Source organism: Battus philenor, unplaced genomic scaffold, assembly GCF_028537555.1.
Source record: "Battus philenor isolate CCGP_79_NKW_IND1 unplaced genomic scaffold, ilBatPhil1.0.hap1 SCAF_17, whole genome shotgun sequence".
In the NCBI taxonomy this organism is placed as follows: Eukaryota; Metazoa; Arthropoda; class Insecta; order Lepidoptera; family Papilionidae; genus Battus; species Battus philenor.
Genome location: NW_027181679.1, coordinates 9,805,433 through 9,816,215, shown reverse-complemented (window position 1 = coordinate 9,816,215; position 10,783 = coordinate 9,805,433).

Genomic DNA, 10,783 nt, shown 5'->3' with positions numbered 1-10,783 from the left:
GTTTACAAGGAATGGTCACGACTGTTTTAGAGGTTGTACTAGTAAATGGAAGAATACCTCCAATATCTGTTATAGTAAAATATAGTGTGAAATATTTGACCGGCAGCAGTAGCCACTTTATCAAATAACCACTATCTGATCGGCTGTACATGATTTTAGCCATCAATTTCCACTCATATCTTCTCCTAACTCAGTACTCAAATACATGAACCGCATGAGAATTTAACTAGCACTATGATAACCAAAAACTGACCACTTCCGGTCGGATAATAAAAATAATAATTACTATTTTTACAAGGATTTCCTACCAAAAATAAACCAAAATTTGGGTACATTACTTTATAGAGACAATTTTAAATAGATATGTATCTTTGCTGAAGTGTAAAAAATAATATAATTATCGAAAAATCTATTGAATTAAATATTATCAAAAGAAAATCCGATTAATTTTTATTGCTCCGGATTTATTTAATTGAACATTTGTATACCAGAAGGCAAAAGGTTGTTCATAACGAAGGTGAATATATTGTTGATTAGAAATAAAATCTTGTTAAAAAAAATTCAAAAAAAGAAAAAAACGTAGTGAAATAAAAAGCACGTTTGTATGTCACCAGTTTTCACATTATTGATTCATTTATATGCTTTAAATAAAGAAATTAACAACAATTTCAACCATACATAACACGTTCAAGTTTGATTTAGAATAACGAAACTATTAGCATGTAATGTTATTGAATTTTTCTCTACATAATCATCGTTGTTTGGAGCTACAACTTCTAAGTGTAGTTCTGTTAAAAAAATGTGAAATCATTAATTTACATTTTTATAACGTGTATTATAAATTGTTTGAGTTAAATATTTAAAGTAACACTTTCCGAAAACCTATTTTTGAGACGGTACCGTCGGTTCTGGGATATAGGTACACTAGGTATCGGTACACTGTCAGAATTATATAATTTCATTGTTCCTCAGAAACACAAAGAATTGTGATGTCCTCTAGAGCTCTCTCCAAGTTTATCCCAACAGTCGCTATCTCATATCTCAACTGTCAAAAAAATACAAAAAGACAAATACGCACATAAATGTTCTAGAACTTTGTGTTTGAAAAATAAACAAAACAGTTTCGTTTGTGTCTCGACGTCTCCATACGTAATATGACATGTAATTATCGTTCATAACCGCTTTGTATTTGGACGGAGCGCTGACAAACTTGCACGCACTCGAACGGGCAATTTAGCTATTAGGGCCGGGGTTCCGCAGCAAGGAGCGGAACCGCCTGCTCAATTGGCCGGGCTAACGAGGAAACAATCTTGCACGCGCACCGCTTACCGACGGGACTCCAGTCAATCTCTGCGCCGCTGAGGCTCCGCGCACACCGCTCGCTCATGCTGCCCTGGTACCGCATCACTACAATTATACAAAACTAATTATGATTTTTCTACTTTCATTATACATGACAACATCGATATCTTTTTATTTATCTACATTCTGCATTCTAGTACATGAAAAGCTAAAAAAGAATATTACCTTATTTTGAAAACAACAGATTTTATTTTCATGAAAAGAAAGGTATTCCAGACCTACATCAGGTAATGGTCACTAATAAATCAAATCAAATAGTTTGTAATTACATTTTTAAAAATTAATATAAGTAATTTATTTCAATTAAATTTAATAAAAATCTAGTTTAAAAAGTAATAACCAAAATTTTGAATATTAAAAATTGTAATTTTTGAATTTAATCATTTTTCAATAGGTTACATTAACTGAGTCAAATTTAAATGTTATTTCAAAAAAGCTATGGGCAAATATTGGTCTTTGAAAACAATAAAAAAATTTATCCCGTGCGTATAGGAGCAGTAAATGTTTAAAAAAAAAACAATTTTAATATAGTTTTATATCCTAACACAAAGATTTGTTACACATATTATTAAACAAGTTAATCAAATCAAAAGAGAAATTAAAACTCGAATTATTTTGATAGGTTATTTATAACATAGGCTAATCCATGAGGTAGTCATGTCATGGACTCCATAATCGTGTTTTACGTATCCTAGAAAAAAAAGGAAATTTTAAATTTAATCAGTCTGAATGACATTAACAAATTTAAATTCAATTCCGAACATCTACATGCAAATATATTGGTGTTACATGATTGAAATGTCTAAAAGAAAAACAAATATTGGGTTCCGAGGTACATAAGTATGCCGCTTTACTTCGCCACTTGGAGGAAGAAGCAATTTGATCGCGGTCCGACGTGGAAGTAACCAACGGTTAAAACGCAGTCGGTGCAAGCTAGTGGCCACGGGATGTTTTGACGAACCGTCTCGACGGGCTAGGATGTCTCTATTGAGCCAATTGCTTTAATACGCTCCCAGCTTTACAATCACCACAGACAGTTTTGATAAAGAATGACAGAAACGACATCAATTATTTATTATTTTCGGAACTAAATATAAATTGTTTATACGACGATTAGTAACTAAAAAGTTACTTGTTTCTCTTCTTCATTTCAAGTAAATTTTGTGCAATGTTTAAATTATCATAAATACACATATTATCTTAACAGGTACTTTATTAAAGTATAATCAATAAAAATAAATTTATAATTTTAAATGACACTTAATTATCATTTGTTAACAAACTTAAGATAATATATTTTTAAAAACAACAAAAGAAACAAAGTTTTCTATGACCAAGAAATAACATTTAAAGTTTTTCATTCCAATATTTTGTTTTTGTTACAATAATTATATATTTTTATAACACTATTTTGTATTACACAATTATTCTCTGCTACGAAGCCAAAATCCTTTATCAATTATCATTGACACTTATAATCCGTCATCAGCACATGGTATGGAAATGTGAATAAATGTCAATCATTATCATCTTCACACGCCATATTTAACTGTATTCACCATCAAAATTTCAGCCACAGGTCGTTCATAGCTGGACATAGGACTCCCTCATAGATTTTCAATAGGACCAATTGAAAATGGTCAGCTTCCAACGTTATAAATAAAAAAATTAAGAGGTCAATACATAATCATTTCGGGTCGACAGTAATAAAATAATCACCACAAAAAACATATTAATAAAACTAAATGTTAACAAACACGTGGCTTATCAGCAGGATGCAGAAAAAAAACGTTATTCTTCCAAGCCGAACCGTAAAATTGATATTTCAAGTCCCTAATGACCGCGTAAACTTAGGACGGAAACATGAATAATATAAAACGAGATAAAATGCAATGTTTTACTTCGCAACAATAACTGGTGTTTCTGGTGATGATAAGAAGAGCGCCAGATGTTACGCTGTTGTTACACAGCGGTGGCCCAAACAAGGGACGGTCACGGTTCAAAAAGACATTTACAACTAGACAAGTGTCGCAGAAATATTTATGATAATCTTCAATATTTTTTTTGAACACTGGCAGACGAACAGGACATATTTTTTTTTAATTACTGTTGACCACGATTCTCGTAGCTATTTAAATTCTAATATCTACAATGATCAATAATATTCCATCATTATTTTCGTCTACCAACTCAAAGCTTTTCTTACAATATGATGCGTCTATGGTTTTTAGAATACAAAAAGAACATTTATTTTATTATTTATACATAATATAATATTATTTATAAATAATTAACATGTAGGTGAAAGTTTATTTTTATTTTTTACAAAATAAATTTGTATATAATAGCTTTCGTGACAAAATAGCTAACTTTTAATACACATTTTTTCTTATTTATTGCAGCGTCTTAATAACCTTTGTAAGTTTTGTCACGCTGATGTTTCAAATTTCGTGAAAAAAATCGTAAGACAAAATAAAAACATTTGATTGGCACCAGCCTATCGTTCTGGGGCGACGGGAACGGAATGCTTATTACGGTTAGCAGAAAAAATAGAGGAGGGTAACATCGCCTCATCGGTAAAACAAGAGGGAAGTCGCCAGATCTTCTTGAAGTACTGCTGGAAGGTGATAGGCGAGAATATAAAAAGAAACAAATAAGTCCGGTACGCAATAAAAGGAGGAAAAGTAAAATTGAAAAATCTGTGGTATGAATTAAAGGTATACATTTTAAAAAAATAAATTATAAAATAAACCAAAAGCAAAAATAAGGAATAAACTAAAATAGTAACCCGTAGTATTCTGGGGAGATGGCGATTAAAACGTGGCAATACATGGATGGAAATCAAGGTTAGGAAGAGCAAGCAAGAATAAGCGATTGCAATGAAAGAAACAAAAAGTCTAGTGAAATAATTATTATAATAAAAATACATCCCTGTCCACCCACGACACGGTAATGCGAGTGGCCCCAAAAACGAGACGATTAAAAAAACCTCATCAAACCGCTGTTGCTATACCGTCATATACTCGTAACTTGAACGTTGGCGTTAAATGCAACCAGATATTGTTTATCAGTTTTCTGCGCAGCACAGGCCGGCCGCGATAAGACCGAGGCAAAGCGTTTCGCAACTTTGTCACATTCAGCTTCACATTAGTCACATCTACCTAAAGAATTGTAATTAAACTATACACGTGTTTAAATATCAACTTGATGTGCATAAATCAATTATTTTTACACTTAATAAGATAACACACGAAATGAACTAAGCACAACTATGCAATAATTGAATAGCAAAAACAATTTCTTTTATACATATTTTAACTCCACAGTTGCACTTTTTAAATGATATTTAACAATTTTTCATATATACATTATAATATCAACCATCTGAGTCAACAAACCAAGTTCAACATATATCGATCAACTAAAAATTATTAAATGCTATAATATTATCTTAGCACTTGACATTTTATTCTTTTCACGCGAAACTTATTTTACTTTGTTTTCGTATTTAAAACACACGAAACAATGTTCTATTCTAAATATATAAATGTCTAAATTAAATTAATTAATTATGCATTTTCTTCGTTTTGAAAGGAAATGTAGGATGTGTTTTGAAAATAAAATCCAACGGAGTTATATATTAAGGCTGTCTTTTATCGATAGTGAAAAATCAAACAAAGCTTTTAATGTAAACTTATAAATTCAAACAAAGAGTCATCAAGGCTTTTCGCCCCACACAAAGGCCAGTAGCGTGGCGTCCTCTCGCATGTCGCCATCGCAGATATGAACGGTCGTGTCCAATATTGGCCATATGTCACCAGCGATACCGCGCTGTAGATAATGACGACTAATAAGTGCCTGTCTTCCAACACACGACGCTAGGGTTGCTACTCCACCTAAAAAAATATTAACGGATTTTAAATATAAATTTAATTTTTTTTAGTAGATGTTAACTTTTTACTACTGAATCTAGATTTTTATTATTTATTTACTATTTTAATTAACAAAGTAAATAGTACATTTATGTATAAAGGGCTTTTTCCACGAACTCCTAATTTTATAATATCATTTGTTGCTATTAGTGTTTATGGTAAAATTATGTCCGATGTATGACTCTATTTTTATGTACGAGGGACAGCCCTACGTAGTCCCGCGACGATGCTATCGCCAGTTTTTTATTCTCGTGATATCCACCGATAAGGTCGAAATGTCCTTTTTCATAGAAGCGCAGTAATGGCCCAGAAAGCACGCTATGCGAGCTTCATCATTTATGCATGTTGATTGCCCGACTTCACCCTTTACTGAATATATTTTCTTTATATTTCCCTCACAATTAACATTAAATATCTGTTATAATCATTCCATATCATAATAAATTGGAATTTGAAAATCACGGTAGTATAAAAATACCTTAATATTATTTTTTTCTAAAAGTACATTAATTTCTCTGGTCATAAAAATATAGGCTGTTAACAATACGATCCACCGTAATAAATTTTGTGATATCGTAATAATGTTTTCAAATCTAAACCTTCATAAAGCAGACAGATTCGTTCCAGTATCATGAAACTAATACCTCATAATTCATGTTATCATTCCTGTGAATATCTATGCCATATATATATATTTCTGTATATAAACAAAATACTGCTTTCTTCGTGTGGCCCGCCCTGCGTGATACATGTGTAATTTCATAAAATCCTTGAAAAAAATATATGTACATAAAAGAGACATACTTCAAGGACTGCATTTTAAAAATATGCATTTTTATAATAAAGATCGTCTCAAACCCTTGCGGATAAATTTCTTAGATTCCGTACTAAGCTGATTTCTAGATGACAAAACAAATATTCTTAACAAATTTTAAATTTCCAAGCTTTACATTTCCAGAGATATCGTGATGAGTCATTATATAGGTCGTATCTTTTATATATATATATATATATATATATATATATATAAAGGAACAATTATGAATTGACGGTTCAAAAGTGCATGTAAATACATTATTTGACAATCTTGTAAAAATTTTCCTTAATTAAAAATATTATATTAAATAGCGAAGTAAAATATAAAGTATAATATCGATCAATAAAAATAGAAACAATTATCATGACATATTTGTTGGGCGTCGATACAAACGTCACGCGAAGCGAACGACCTATCGCGATCCACATGCATATCTTCGTTGCAACCTTCTATGTTATGCGGTCGCCATTTTGATTTTAAAACGTCAACATCTTTGCTAGTAATATATTTAAAAACTATTATAAATTTGAAGTAGCAGTAGTATTTCAAATATACCAAATGACATTGAGGAATGCCCTAGGAATATTAGCGGCCTTTATAACTTCTCACCATTTTATTTTCGCCCACTACAAGGCATAAACTTCCATCAAACTCCACAAGACCTCAAAGATCGTCACAATGGCCGGTCTTCTAACCACAGCAGCATATTCACGTTAAGCTATAATATGAATGCATAGGACACTTATCAAAAGAAAAATGCTTAGTACCTCTTTATATCACGTAAAGTCATTTTAATCTTGGTTACATTTAGTTAAATATCAAAATCCACGAAGTACTCACGCTCTTAATGTTTTAAAGTTATCAACTGATTTTACTTATATAACACTATCCCGTGATATCACAATAGAACTCTTAATTCTTATTTTAATAACGTATATAACTAAGTTATTTATAAAAATCACAAGGAATTTATAAACATTTTATCATTTACATTTTTAATAGCAACAAAATTAAAACAACTGCTTGTTAAAATAAACTTCAAGCAACTTAACAAACTTTTAATAAATTGCAATAGTTTTCCGGGTTTAAAGAAGGACTTTTTATTAATATTTCTTATGACAGAGTTACATGGCCATGTGGTTAGCGATACCATATCGCTCATCCTAACGGGCAATGGGCGTCAACGGAGAAAACACATTTCTACTATTACATTACTGTTTATCTTTTGATAATAATTAGTAAATATTATGTGATACACAATTCTTTATTTAAAAAAATAGTTTGTGTATCTATAAACAGCATAAAAGAAACTTTCACATACATTCTTAGTGATAGAGGTATAGCGTGTTAAACGCAACATATGGCCAAAATGACCATAAGTCACCGTTTAAATTGTAAACGCAAAAGAATAGATAATATAAAGTATAATTGCAAAGGGTGCAATGCTTTCCCACGCATTCCTATACAGCGCACTTCCCTTGTGCCGGAGGGTTGTGTGTAGAAAATGACCGCCACTGGTACCATATGGTCATTACGATCTGTATCTCGTAGTCTTATTATTTTAACTGATCGATTCAAATTTCGAATAGTTCAACAACTTTATTATACGATACTTATTGTTTATAAATATCAATTTACATTTTGTATCGTTTTCAAAGTCACTTGTGTACTTAATGAGAAGATTACGGAATCTAACTTGATTAAAACTAAAATCAATTGGAACTCCAATAGTGAGAAGAACCCCACTTAAAATACATGACTATTCTATTTCTATTCGTGGCTTATGTACAATATAGATAAAAAAAACTAAATCATCACTTTAGTTTAGCTGCGACCGTTCACCGCAGCAACGAAGCATTATTGAAATATTTCAAGCAAACTTTTACACAAGTTGCTTATTGCCCCGGGCACATCAAGATTAATATAACCTCTCCAGCGCGAACTGTAACAAACTAACTCAACTCAATGTAACCTTAATTTCGCAACTATACCGTCCTTCACCGGAACACAAGCGTTAATTCTAATTTACAAAAATAACTCACGCTACGTACTCTACCATTTTCATACAAGCCCTTTGCCTCAACTTCTAACGAAAAAGACCTACAATTTGAGTTTGAAAATCAAAAAGTATGTTACAAACGCACCGCTAGCACTAACTTCGTTACAAGTGCATAGGGCTTGTTTACATCGATGTATTTTTTATGTTTATGAAACTCGCTCGCGTGCTCTACTGTGGAGACGGGAAGGAAACATTTCCGTAAAAATTAGACGCCGCCTGGAAGCGACACGAGTAAGTGACGAACGCATAGTATGTCGAAGAGTATCGACATTATTTTCTTTCTGAAACAAAACAAATATTTATTCTTTCGAGTAGACTTTGCTAAGCACTTTCGAATAATCAAGACATTAATATAACGTACCTTTAAATAAGTATTTACACATATTTCATTACTGGGTTCTCAATGTTGATTCTTTCGAAAAGTATTTTTTTTACAATTTCTTGCAATTTCTCCTTATTATATATAACCTATTTGCCATCTTAAAATCAGTATGATACAAATTTCGCGTATATTGATCACCTATATAATCTTCTTAACTCTGATGGCGACTGGTGAAATATTTTTTTAAAGTTTCTTTAAATTAAAATATAATTCTTGTATAAATTCCGTATCAAATATTTAATTATTCTTTATATTTTATTCAATATTGTCTTGTCTTGTCTCTGCGGCTTGATTTTCGCAACACAACGGGTCTGCGCTTATTTGGCATTGGCGTGAGCCATATTTAACTCCTTGAGATATTCCATTAAACACTTAATGTCACCAGTGTTCTCGGGGAGGCACACAGAGATCCGAGTTGAGTTGTACGTGAACAGTAGTCTCTTCCTCTTCCAGGATGCCTTGCAAAAAGGACTGTCCGTAACACTGAAAGTAAACAGATGTTTGTTAAGAAGAGCATGATTAGTTAAGTTCCCTGTCACCAGACGCAGTCAGGGTTGCGACATTCGAAGTAGTGTAGGCATTTATTTAGTATTAAATAGAAAATGTTACGTATTTTTTTTAGTTCCCGATGGATTTCTAAGTGGAATAAACATCTTATAAGGAATGTAACTCATATATGAATAGCGTGTACTGAACAACAGGTGGGCGAAAGAACAATATCAAGAATTGCTGTGTTACCAGTTGTAATTATTTCCGTTATGGTAATACTTGGCAACATCGACAACACCTGAGCAGGGGTGCGTGCGCCCCTAGCCGTGCGATATGGATGGAAATCAACAGGTCGTGTCGGCATCACATGCCTGTAGTGCCCGAAACGAGGCCGCTTTACACCCCACGGATACTTTTTCTTTATTTTTTTTTCTTGGAGAAATTTTCATCTGTTCCATATTCAGTTTTAACCTATTTTTTCTAATAAAACAACTGTTTTATTAATACGTCGTGGATAAATTTTGAAAAATAAAGTAAAAACTAATTTAAAATTCCCATAGCAAAATGTTGAAGTCATTTTTTTTAAGTAAAATACTCTACATATCGAATGATTTGGACTTACTGTAACTTATTAATTTGCCAAACTAGAAAATATTGAAAATTCTTTTAAATCTTTGTTGCTTATAACATTGATTCAATCTATATCTGTATTGAAATAAAAATAAATTGTCAAATGAATTGTCGAGTTCAAAACTCGGGAACTCTATAAAATTAAGTGAACCTTTTTCTAAATATTTGCATTAAGGCACAAAATAATAAAAAAAAAATTACTTCTGACGAATAACTGAACAGATCTCAGAGTAAATAAAAACACACGCTGTCAAATCAAAATAAAACGTATTTGTGCGTGAACATTGAAAAAATATCGTGTACCATAAAGCATTCCAATAAAAAATAAATCAATAAAATTTTTATTCCTAACTGCTAATTATATATAGAGATATATAATCAATAAATGGTTTTCTCTCTTCGAAATAGATTTCAGGCAGACCTTTGACAGTACGATCTTGGCAGCTTGTATGTTAAAGATGAAATAGATCTTTTCCACGTACGACTTTAAATTAATTTAGTCAATTCTCCGTGATTATATAAGGATTACAAATTCGATATCAATTATATCAAGGTATGGTATAATCACAGTCGATGGTACTAAAGCGCCCCGCACTACCGCGGTCGAAGTCCGCTGGTTACAGTTTGACAACGCATTGCTTATTCATGATGCGGTAATTATCGGAATTGTTCCGTGTCGCATGGAATGACGATACATGACTCTTTTTTAATATTAAACAACGGCCGGAAAGCCAGACGCCTTCACCCAGTACATCCAATTTTTACGTATCGTGTGGTAAACAAATTATTTTTCGTATCGTAAGACTCTTTGGGTTCAAAATTTGGTATATCATTTGTTTTTTTAGCCTATGCTAGAAGAAAATAATACTTTTGAAAATACAGTTTGTTCACCAACCTGGCTACCTAATTTTGATCTAGCCATACCCTAATCAAGAGCAATATCGGGATTGGAAAACAATCATTTTAATTACGTTATTATATTAATTAAAGATTTGATTGATTACAGCGTAGTTAGCCTTGTGATCTTAACGCAAATAGACTAGAAATCTCAATGATACGATAGAGCCAGGTCTACCTGGGCGGTCGGAGGAAGCGAGGCGTGACTCCGCAGG